A 12,272-nucleotide genomic window follows, 5' to 3' on the forward strand; every position below is an offset into this window, starting at 1 on the left:
GACAGCCATGGGGAGCCAACAGCCAAATCAAAGACCAAATGTCAAGTATCTTAGACCAGCTGGTGAGGCTCAGGTCCACTAGTACTGACCCATATCACAATTTGTATTTTGGAGTGGATGCTATGAATCTGGAAATGATGAAAATTAATTAGGGACTTCTTTAGTGACAAAAGGAGACACACACACATAGATAGATATATAGCAGTCATTATATCAATTAAAATGTATAATCATATTTATGTGCATCTTTCTCATTTGAAATGATGAAAACTATAAATACAATATCTCAAGAGGCAAAACACATGAACATTATGAGATCCTATTATTTCTCTAGCACAGAGAATTTTCATAACTCATTCATAGTCCATTGAATAAATGTTAAAACTCACTGCTGGCTGTTAATTATCCTCTACAAAGATCTGGTTATTGTGTTCAGTCTGAGTAAAGGAACAGTTGTTATTGTAGTGTTCAGAGAAAGAATGGTACCTGAGAGAGAAGAGAGGAAACATGCCTGTGCAGAATTTTAACAAGTAGAGCTTTGTTGCAGAGAAGGGACACATAGGTTAAGATTTTGACATCCCATGCTTCAGAAAATTAAGGTTTTAAAAAAATTGTCTGTCTAGCCATATACTTATGGATGGCAAATCTCTGATTATGGGTAGTATCTCTCTATATTATAGGGACATTGTTGACAAAAATGAACAATGTGCTAAAAGGCACACCTAAGATTACTATGACTAGAAGAGATTAGAGAAAAGAAACCCATTCCTATCTCTTCAGTTTGTCTGGGAGAATTTGACAGCTCCTTTGTTTTCCCACAGTTGGGTAGGGCCTCATTGTACATTTTGATTAAGGCAAGTTTACATGCAAATCCATCTGACCCAATCACTTTGTTGGGGTTCTGCACAGGGTGCGTCTATCTGACTGGAAGACCGGGAATCTAGACCTCTGATCCTGCCTGAGCAAATACGGTTGAAGGATTGGGGATTTTTGTTAAGACCTTCCCCTTGACTAGTCCAGTCCATGGGCTTCAGTGGTGTGACAATGCAAAGTTAAACAGATACATACATCTTTGCAGGACTGGAGTTTTAATCAATGGGAATTTTAACACTGATTTCATTTGGCGTTAAGAGCTGAACCTTATACCTTCATCTGCACAACAGCTTGCTTAACTTTGAGCAAGTACTTAATTTTTGTAAGCAGGGGCTTAAGTTCCATTGATTTGGAAGGAACATAAATTTATGCACATGCTTCAAGTGAAGCATGTATTAAAAGTTTTCCTGAATCAGTCTTAGTTTTTCAAATAGCAATAAAGCAAAGAAAATATTTTAAAAAAAGGAACATGCATTTGTAGGTGACCAAAGCCTGGCAGGGAATTTATTCTACCTAACCTGTGCAAAGACAGCACATTTCACTCTTCCATTTGATAAGTGTTAAAATCATTTTTATATTAAAAATCTTTAAAAGACCTTGACTCAACTATTTTAATATGAACCACTAGAAATAACACTAATGTTATGTACTCCACTCTAATGATATATTTGTATAGGGAAATTAGGGGATTGTCTCACACTTCAGAAGCAGCTTTTCCCAGCGGCAAGCTAAAGCTAAGTAAAATAGACAACTCAACATATTTTGTGGTCACAAAATTGGAACAGTTTTGTTACATCTTTCAACATTATTTTACCATTAGCATTTTTGCTGCCAAAACTGACACAATTCACATTGATTTTTTTTCTCATTTTAAGCTGTGTTCCTTGGATATCTCTGGTCTCATGATTCAGTGTATTGGTTTCGGTTTCCTGACTGGTTGAGTTTACCCCGTGTGTGGTCAGGCTTAATAGAATCCATTTTCAGACCTATTATCCAAAGCAGTGGATGCATTTTGTGAGTGCTCTCTTAACCGGTAATTTTAAAAAGTTGGTGATGACAGTAGAATGATGCTGTACATTGCTCCTAAATACGGTATATGTGTGTTGGAAGAGTCTTATCCTCCCCACCTTTATAGAAGACCAATGGCCTGGCTGACGTCCCACTAAAGGGCCGAGCAGCCCACCCCCCACTAGCCTTTTTCCACTAGAAGCTACTGTAGATATGTGATGGAAGGAGGTTTGTGAAAGGGTCATATGAACCTGTTGGGTCAAAGGAAATATATGGGGAAACTGGGACCCAAATTTGCTAGTTTGGGCCTATCTCCACTTTGTATCTATATGTGGAGTGATTGGTGAAGACATAACTAAAAGCAGTGTTTTCCAATTAGTTTTAAAGCAGAACGCCATTGGTGCCCTCCACTCGTGATCCTACAAAACCAAACTGGAAACTTAAGAGGAGAGCCATTCTGTCTACTGGCCCTGACCAGACAGCCTGGGCACAAATCACACTGCGCTGCCCGCTCTTGTTGTATCACTATCTGCATTTCACATTTTCTTTGCACTGTTGTAAATAGGCGCACAATGCAATAGTGCAACGTGCCTTCCTTTCTTGGGCTTGTGTACTAGGTGTGTCCACTTGGCAAATTTATAATTGGGGTCATTGTTTATGGATCATTCATTCTTGTCTAGGGGAAGAATGAAATTTTTTTCTGCTAGCAGCATCCATAGGGTTCAGGCAGATTAGGATTCCATTGTGCTGGCTTCTATACTGACCAAATTTAAGCAACAGTGCATGCCCTGAAGAGCTTAAAGTAAATGATTTCTCCATGCCACTTAAGTAAGAGAGAAGCAGAAAGTGAAACGTGACTTAGTTCACAGAAAGGTGTCCTCTCAGGGCCAGATTTTTTCTGCAATTACTTTCCATTTCAGTGGGCCCAGAGAGAACCAGGCCAGAGGAAAAGTTATATTGTGGTGATCTTGAAGCCTTTATGTGGTGACTCCCTGCCACCACTGTATATTGCAGGAAAAGGTGCATCTAGAGGAAAGAGGCTTGAATCTATGAGATCCCGGGCTGTGGCTTTGACCCATTGACTAACTTAGAAGAGTGGTGAGGCTACTTTAGCTCCATGGGGTAGGGAAAGGGAAACAAGCCCAGCAGAGAAACTCCAAGTCAGTCTGGAAGATTTGGTACCCTAATAGATCTCACCCCATATTCTGGCCTAGAGTAGCTTGATCTCGCCCTCTTTGTGCTGTACTATAGTCCATTCATTCTAACCCCACAAGTGTTCTCCCATACTTTCATATAGAAAAGCAATAAAAAGAAATATTAATTTTAATAAAATCAGCTCCCTTAAATCAATTAAAAAGCAACTCATTTCCCCATTTCCCTTTGTCTTCTTGTCTTTCATCCTGCAGCTTTCTTTCCCCTTTGTCCTGTGTTAGTCTGTAGGGAAATCTTTGCTACAGGCCCACACAGACATTCTATCCTTCTCTGCCTTTCTCAGTCACATAATATGTATCCAAAAGTGGGGGGGAAGGCTTTTCAGTGGAAAAGCAGCGAGGAGTGACAGCAACAAAATACAGAATAAAGAAAGTGAGACAAAGGCGAAACAAAACTCCTATAAATACCAGCCAGAGCTGAAGAGTAGGAAAAAACACAAAACTAGAAAACAATGAAAGACGTTTGAGGAAAAATTGATACATAGGATGAGCTAAAATATTTAAATTTTGTTCTGGCAACTTTGTGACCTACTGAGTGGGTTATCTGATAAATTGCTGTGATCAGTCATCCCGCACAAGTTCAAGTAAACACGTCTTTTTTGGGGGGGTCAGTGTTATATCATTTTATTCAAACACAAGATTCTTTTTCACGTAGATATGAGTCAGTAATCTAGTAGTTGTAGGACACCGAATGGGAGAGGGGCAGTTGACACCCTGAGGCTGTATCTACATATCAGCTGGGAGGTACGATTCCTAGCTTCCACAGACAGGCCACATTAGCTCTGCTGGAGCTAGAACAGGATTCCAACCTATGGGTCGGGACTGAGAATAGATTGTTAAGGGTTGCCAGCAGCTCAGTGCTGCAAAGGGCTCTTAAAGGGGCCATTTGCAGCTCCTTACCGCGGCCCCATCCAGCAGCTATATCAATAAAGAAGCAATTACCCATTGCAAAGACAGCTTCTCCACCTTTGATATGCGTAGACATCCCAGGCAAGCCACTTACTAGACTCTTGTAGTAAGTAATTGTCGCACCCCTCCACCCTTCCCCCTTTTTGACCCCCTCTGTTCTACTTAGCTGATTTGTCAGTTTTCACTGTTGACAAAAAAACTCTGTAGATGCTCCAGGGGCCCTTTTTGTCAACAGTGGATCAAAAGATCAATCTGCTTTCTCTTCCGACAGTAACTTCTGTAAATAGATGCTTCTAGTGTAGAGGTAGCTTTGCTGTAACACTTACATTGTTCTTCTAGGAATCTTCATCAGAGAACTAGGGGAAGAAGTGGTATGCAGCCAAATTTGTGAGAGGCATACTGTGTTCAGTGTGTATGTAAAATGAAGATACGATGGATTTTTGGTTCACCTGAGCTAGATCCAGAATTTTTACTTCCAGGATAATAGCATCAATGTGCTTACTTTTAATTCATCATCTTTCAGATTATATGACCTGCGTGTCAGCAAAAGAACAAAAGTGTGCAAAATACTGGCATAGAGAAGATAGTGTGTGTGTGTGTGTGTGTGTGTGTGTGTGTGGATCTGAGTCTGAAAAATATTACCACAATAATGTTTCAAGTGCAGTTCCTCATACAAGTATGGCCAGACCTTCGGTGCTCAAGCTGTAAAACAAATGGTTGCTTGTCTTCCTCTTCTTGGCTTTTTCCTCTATTCAGCCAAGCAGCATAACCACCTCTCTGTGCAGATTGCAAGTGTTGTCTTAAAAAAAACATACACAGCCAAAATGCCAGCAGATACTGGACATATGAATGCATTGTTATGATATCTCTTTTATTGTTGTTTTTCTAAGGAGCCTGTCTGTCTCTAGGAAGCGTGGCCATTTTGCAAGGTACAGTTCATACAAGCATGTATATGTTAGAGGAGATACACATTGTGGTGGATTGGGGGTCACGGTGTTATCTGTACACCTAGTGAGAGGGTGTCTTGCTTGTGATAAGTGGGTGTCAACTCCTGATGTTGCATAGGAGATACACACTATGATAGATTGGGAATCACTTTGTAGTAAAACAAAACTAGGCTTATTTAAGAGAGAATAAAGATTTAAGTAGAAATGAGAGAAACTGATGGCATCAATTGGCTACAACTCCATTTGGACCGATGGTTCTTATGCTCTCATACTGAAACCGTCTCTATTTCTAGTCAAAGCAATCTCCTGTCTGATGTAATGTTCCTTTTTGCTTCCATATTGGTTCAATGATTTGCACTTGTTTTATGGTTTTCCTCTGACTGTTCTAGACTGTGGCAAGGATAGACAATACAACCAGCATTACCTTACTGGCTGTGTAGGGAGTGTTGACAACACACTTTTGCTTGAGTGGGTCACCACAGAAACATATTGCCTCTGGGGACCAAGTCCCTTAAAGCAGTGATACTCAGCCTGAGCTTTGTTGAGCCATAAGGGGCTCTTTAATGTATCTCTTGTGGCTCTCTGTAGCACATATTAAAATACTGCATGATTTAATTACTAAATGATCTAAGCTATCACTCAATCAATTAATGTTATCAGGATGTTTTCACTATGATGATATCAAATTGTGGTTGATAAAATAACACTTGGTCAATCATTTTGCCATGAAAATAATTATATAGTAAAGGAAACAATGAATTCACACGACTATAGTTCTTTTAGAGAGTAATGTTGATTACCAGTATGGCCCCTGAACCACTGTGGTTTGAGTACTGCTGTTCTAAAGTATACTTTCTACATACAAGTATGATTTCTTACAAATTATCCATACTTTGAATCTTGGTAAGTTGAGCTTTCTGTAGATTCGTTGCTCTTTATGGGAAAGTAGACTGAGTGTAAGACGTGTCTGGTATAATGAATTTGTCAGGACTGCAATGAAAGTTATTTGGAAAGAACTGAGGACCTTTGAAAAATGGGTCTCTGTGTTCCAGGGCTCACTTACATAGATTTTGCTTCTTTACATTCTTGTTTTGTTTATTTCTAGTTCTATTTTCAGCCTGAATTACTCCTCATTCTGCTTCTGGATGGTGACTATTGTTCTGTGTTTATCTCAGAAAATTCACAATGGGCTAATTGACTCTCTTAATAACCTTTTTTAAATATTCAAGTGAATAAGGATAAAACACGCATTGCGTACGTTATGGCAAACAGTGTATTTTTTTCAAATATCTTATGTTAGGGAGAACTTTAACATGAATGCATTATGGACGGGAAGCAGTAAGGTGAAACTGACTGGAGTTGCAGATGCTGAAGCTTCTCAGGCCTGACCATCAACAGCAAAATTCTAAGAAATTTTGGTTTGCTGCTCTCCTGCCTGCACATACAAACACATGACAAGAAAAGTAACAGGTGAAAATTGCACAAGAACAGGAGGAAGAGCTGGAAGAAAGGGAAACTGCACAAAACAGACAGGGAGAGCAGAGAATATAAGCGAAGAAAAATCCTATGTTGGGAGGGCACTTGAACGTGGTTGTGGGTGCCAGGTGCCTAAAGACACTATTGAGCCTTTTTGATGATGTCATAGCAGTACTCCTGATTCCTAATGGTTCACAGCTGGGACATGGCTATGCAGTCTGAATGGCCATTCTGTCAGATAGCTGCAGAATGGGAATCGTGTTTATTCCTAGTTTATGTTTATCCCTATTCAGTCGGTTTCAAGTGGAATGCCACAAGGGTCGGTTCTGGGACCAGTGTTGTTCAACATCTTTATTAATGACTTGGATGATGGACTAGATTGCACCCTCAGCAAATTTGCAGATGACACTAAGCTAGGGGGAGAAGTGGCTACGTTGGAGGGTAGAGATAGGATCCAGAGTGATCTGGATAAATTGGAGGATTGGGCCAAAAGAAATCTGATGTGGTTCAACAAGGTGATGCGTAGAGTCCTGCACTTGGGATGGAACAATCCCAAGCATTGTTATAGGCTGGGGACCAACTGGCTAAACAGCAGGACAGAGGGAAGGGACCTAGGGGTTATGGTGGATGAAAGGCTGGATATGAGTAAACAGTGTGCCCTTGCAGCCAAGAAGGCTAATGACATATTAGGATGCATTAGGAGGAGCATTTTGAGCAGTTCTAGAGAGGTCGTTGTTCCCCTCTATTTGGCACTGGTGAGGCCACATCTGGAATATTGTGTCTGGTTTTGGGCCCCCCAATATAGAAAGGATGCGGATGCACTGGAGCAGATTCAACGGAGGGCAACAAAAATGATTAGGGGTCTGGAGCACATGACCAAGGAAGAGAGACTGAGGGATTTGGGCTTGTTTAGTTTACAGAAGAGAAGACTGAGGGGTTATTTAATAGCAGCCTTCAACTTCCTGAAGGGGAGCTCTTAAGAGGAGGATGAGAAACCATTCTCAGGGGTGTCAGACAGCAGAACAAGGAGCAATGGTCTGAAGTTACAGAAGGAGAGGAGTAGGTTGGATATTAGGTAAAACTAGTTCACCAGGAGAGTGAAGCATTGGAGTGCGTTGCCTAGAGAGGTGGTAGGTGCTCCATCCCTTGAGGTTTTTAAGTCTGGGCTTGACAAGGTCCTGGCTGGGATGACTTAGTTGGGGGTGATCCTGCTTGAAGCAGGGAGCTGGACTAGATGACCTCCTGAGATCCCTTCCAGCCCTATGATTCTGTGATTCTAAAGGGAGTCTGTGGAAAGATGTGAGGAGAAATGGTGAGACTGATAGGGAAGGACCAAAAGAGAGAGTGTCAGTTTTAAGCTCCCTGATCCCTCTCAGTGGCATTCCATGGGCCTCTAGTGCATGAAACTATAGGTTTCTTTTTATAGTAGAAAATGATATTAATATGGCTTTTAAGGCACAAAAAGCTGCTTAAAAATTCAACCTGGTTCCCAAGGCACTTAAGGAGGGGAAAGGGATCTTAATAATTCAGAAAATATAAAAAGAGTTAGTGACAGTGTCACTTTTCCTCCTTAGTCTGATTCTTTCCCAGCAAATGTTTTTTTTTTGTGGTGAAGAGGGGTTGTACTGGCCCTTCTGCAGGTGGAAGGGAGGCAGGTCAAATGGCTGGTGGCCCCCTGACCAGTTGCCTCTGGTTGAAGGTATACATAACACTTCCTTATTTAATTTTTCCACCTCATCCATGATTTTATAGACCTCTGTCATATCTCTTTTCCAAACTGAGAAGTCCCAGTCTCTTTAATATTTTCTCAAATGAATTTTATTCACTTCTCTGAATAATTTCTGTTGCCTTCTCTGTATCTTTTCTGAATTCAATATATCTTTTTTAATGAGGTGATCAAATCTGCAGAAGGTATAGGATATGTGGGCATACCATAGATGAATATAGACACTATGACATTTTCTGTCTCATTATCTGAGCCAATATTCTGGGTTTTTTTGGAATGTCGCTCAATATGGAGCAGATATTTTCACTCAGCTATTTGCAATGACTCCAATCTCTCTTTGATGGGCTCAACTAATTTAGACCCCTCTCATTTTGTAGGTACTTTTCAGATTATATTTTTCCATGTGCATAACTTTGCATTTATTAACATTGAATTTCATCTGCCAACGTGTTGCCAAGTCTCACAGTTCGTGAAATCCCTTTGTAATTTTTTGCAGTCTGCTTTGGCCTTTTCTGTCAAAATTTACAGGTAGTTAACTGTTTACCCTTCTTTTCAAGATCACTTATGAATGTGTTGAACCAGCACTGGTCCCAGTACAGACCCCAAGGGGACACCACTCTTTACTTCTCTCCATTCTCACCACTTATTTTCTCTGTTTCCTATCTTTTAACTGGAGCACCTGACATTGGTGCTTTCAGGAGCATCTAATTATCCTTATTTAATGTCAAGACTTTTGTTCTCTTAATCACCGTGGCCCTATTCATAAATAAACTCCTTGCAGAAAAGCTGTGCTGCTCCCAGCTTCTGAATTCATCACATCTCGCTCTCAGTCTGTGTTGTGAGCTCAATGCAGGGGTAGAGTGAATAGACCCCAGTACAGAATTGTGTGTGGCAGAGGGGACACACTTGGGGCTGCTACAGTGAATGCACAGAAAGATAGGCCTTGCCAAGAAGAGCCTTTATGCTAGGGCCCAAATCCGTAACCATGTACCTACCTGAATAACGGGGTTCATGGGAAAAATGTCATTGAAGCTGGTGGGACAACTCCGATTAGTACCCTTACTGTTGTTCGTGTGACTGTGGGATTAGGCCCTACCAGCACTTACAGTTTCTAATGTGGTACATGATTAAATTGTACCAGGCATTTTTCAGAATTATCTTTTGCCGCCTTTTTTTAGGTACCTCATGTGGAGAAAGTAGTATTTCTTGAAAGAATAGGTTCTCTATTTGGTAACGACTCAAGGCAAGAACATGTCTGTAAGAAAAAGACTTTTTAAGCAGCATGCTGCTGGCTCAAAGGTTCCTCAACAAATTCCATCATGTTCTGCCTCTCAGGCATGTTGCCCTCTTGCCAGCCTGAGGCATGAGGGATCAATTTGGGAACTGCTTGAGACTGCACAATATGCTTCAATGTACTCTTTCCTCTCTTGAAGAAAGATGCAGGAATATGTCAGAGAGAATTAGCAACTTAGATGGGCTGGGTGGTTAGAATTGAAAAACTGTACGGAGATGACTGAGAGCAGAACATTCTTGCAGAAGTCTTGTGGCACCTTACAGACTAACTCTAAGGTGCTACAAGAGTTCTTGTTGTTCTCAAAGCTACAGACTAACATGGCTACCTCTCTGATTCTTGTGGAAGAAAACAATGGTGGGGTTTAAACAACAGTGGTGGGGGTTTAAACATTTTTACACCATATTACAATGGTGGGCTTTAAACAACATTTTTCAAGTACTGCCATCCTGCCCCCACCAGAAGAAAAATGCAGAGTGCGCAAAACGCATTTTATACTGCCTTCACCCTTGTATTGCACTGCAAATGGCAAAAGTGTGTTAACATAGAAACTCTGCAATAAGAAGAGAAAATGTTTTAGTAAAACTGTAAAGAAACAGGTTGAAATAGGCCCCATATTTAGGCTGTATTAACAATGGAAATTTATACATAAAAATAAAGTATGTTAATGAAAGACCTTTAGGTAAAACCCATCACTGTTGATGAAACTAGTGTACTAAGGTGTATTTTTAGTATATGTATGTGTATTCTGAATGAATTTGCAGGGAATTAATTAATTTCATGCCTTGCTAGTTTTTATTTTATTTGGTGTAGGACATCTAACTATAGCAGCAGAAAGTTTTCATGAAAGGTGAAACAGAGTATTTAGTTTATTTTGAAATGTGTTTTATTAAACATAAAAAAGCCCAAATAGCAATGTAATTTCAAGTCCTCTAATTTGTCTCTGTGTGGGCTAAGAATAATGATCCAGTGAGTGACTTGGACTTGAGTGACCAGGGTTCAAGGGTCACAGAACTTCCTGAGTAACCTGAAGCAAGTCCCTTAAACTTCCCTTGTGCCTCAGTTCCCTATCTGTGAAATGGGGACAATACCCTCCCTACATCATGTGAGCATTTTGAGGATAAAATCCATAATGGGAATGAGGTGTTTAGCTACTATGGTAGTTTGTTATGAAAGCAATGACGTCAGATTTCAAGCGCTTCCAGAAAGCTAAAGTGTTGGTCTTGTTCAATAGTAATGTATTGTGAGAGATAAGAATATTTTATTTTGCCATCTGTACACATGAATGTAATTGTCTTCAAGCATGTTTAATTGCAACGGTGAAGAGCAGTTGGAAATGCTCAGATTTGTATCTCCTCATATCAGAAACAACTTCATATAAAATTGTAGTAAGTGATGTGAGATGCTCTACAAGCTTACTTACTTTCCCTAGGAAAATACTAGCCTAGAAGCAGTTTTGGGTATTTGCTGAAATGTCTTCTGTGTTCTCTTGATGGATTATACTGATGATCAAAGTGAATTTGGACAAATGATGGTTGATTGAATGAGAAAATGAAAGAGATGAATAGAACTTAGCTCATTATCATGCTGGCTTCCAATTATTTTGATGTGTGCTTGACTGGTACTAAATGAAGTGCTACAGTTAGCGTTACTCAGTATTTTCCACAGGAAGGCCAATTAACAATTTTAATTGTTATTGATGTCTATTTGACCAGAGCAATGGCTGATTTTTTTTTTCAGACGTTAGCTTGTACCATTAATTTTTTTTAAAAATTGTAAGTTTCCCCCAAATCAACGAAAAACAGTTGACAAGATTTTATGGAACATTTAGAAACTCAGATTGCTTTTCATCTGACTTACTGAAAGTTTCTCCTGGGTGCTGCTTTTTTATTTCTTGCAAATTAGTGATTAATCTCTTGACATGTACAACATGATGTAGCATAAGGCTCTGGACCCCAGTTCAGGAGAGCATTTAAGCATGGGTTTGACTTTGAAGTGCACACTGAGGTTCCACTGACCTAGGGCCTAAGCGCCTTGGAAGAAAGAAGCACTTCAAAAATACATTGTCCCTTTCTGCATCAAATTACCTAGCAGATTTAATTGACTTATTTTATTCTTGTTTGTCTTTCTAGTAATAATACTAGAATGGTTATCGGAGACTATAATGGCTCCAGTAACTAACCTTAGTGTCACTAAAAAAGTAATACTGCTAAATATCTAAGGCTTTATGGTAGTATTTAACTTAAAATGGCTTAAAATGAAAGTTCATTTGTTAAATTACATATCTACCTATTCAACAAGATCATTGACTATAATTTATTATATCCTTAACTGCAGAATTACAGAGTGGAAAGAAAAGACCTTCTATTCTAATTTATTTTAGGCCTGTTTTAAAACCTTCAAAAGACAGCTGCAATACAATGGAAAGGATAGATATTTATTTTTCTATAAAATTACAAAATGTAGCCAGTTTAGAAGACTGTAACTTAATGTCATTGCTTGGAGACATGAAGAGTCCTGTTCATGCCAGATCATTATTATTCTTTCAGCAACAGATTAAAGAAAAACAATCAAAAATTCATAAAAGCATCTCAGACTAACATCATACATGTTTAACAGCAAGAGTAGCAATAAGGCTACACCGTACTTACCTCTGGTGCATTGTCAAAAATGGATACGTCTTTTGTGTTAAAATTAATCTTTTTCATAAGAAGAGAGAAATAGTGAGATTTCGCTCTCAAATTCTTTCATTATTTCTTTCTTTTGTGCAGGGTATGAAGGACTGTGAATAAGAGCAGTGGTAGACATGGTGCTGACATCCAAGGGAGTAT

The sequence above is a fragment of the Carettochelys insculpta genome, chromosome 8 (genome assembly GCF_033958435.1).
Source record: "Carettochelys insculpta isolate YL-2023 chromosome 8, ASM3395843v1, whole genome shotgun sequence".
In the NCBI taxonomy this organism is placed as follows: Eukaryota; Metazoa; Chordata; order Testudines; family Carettochelyidae; genus Carettochelys; species Carettochelys insculpta.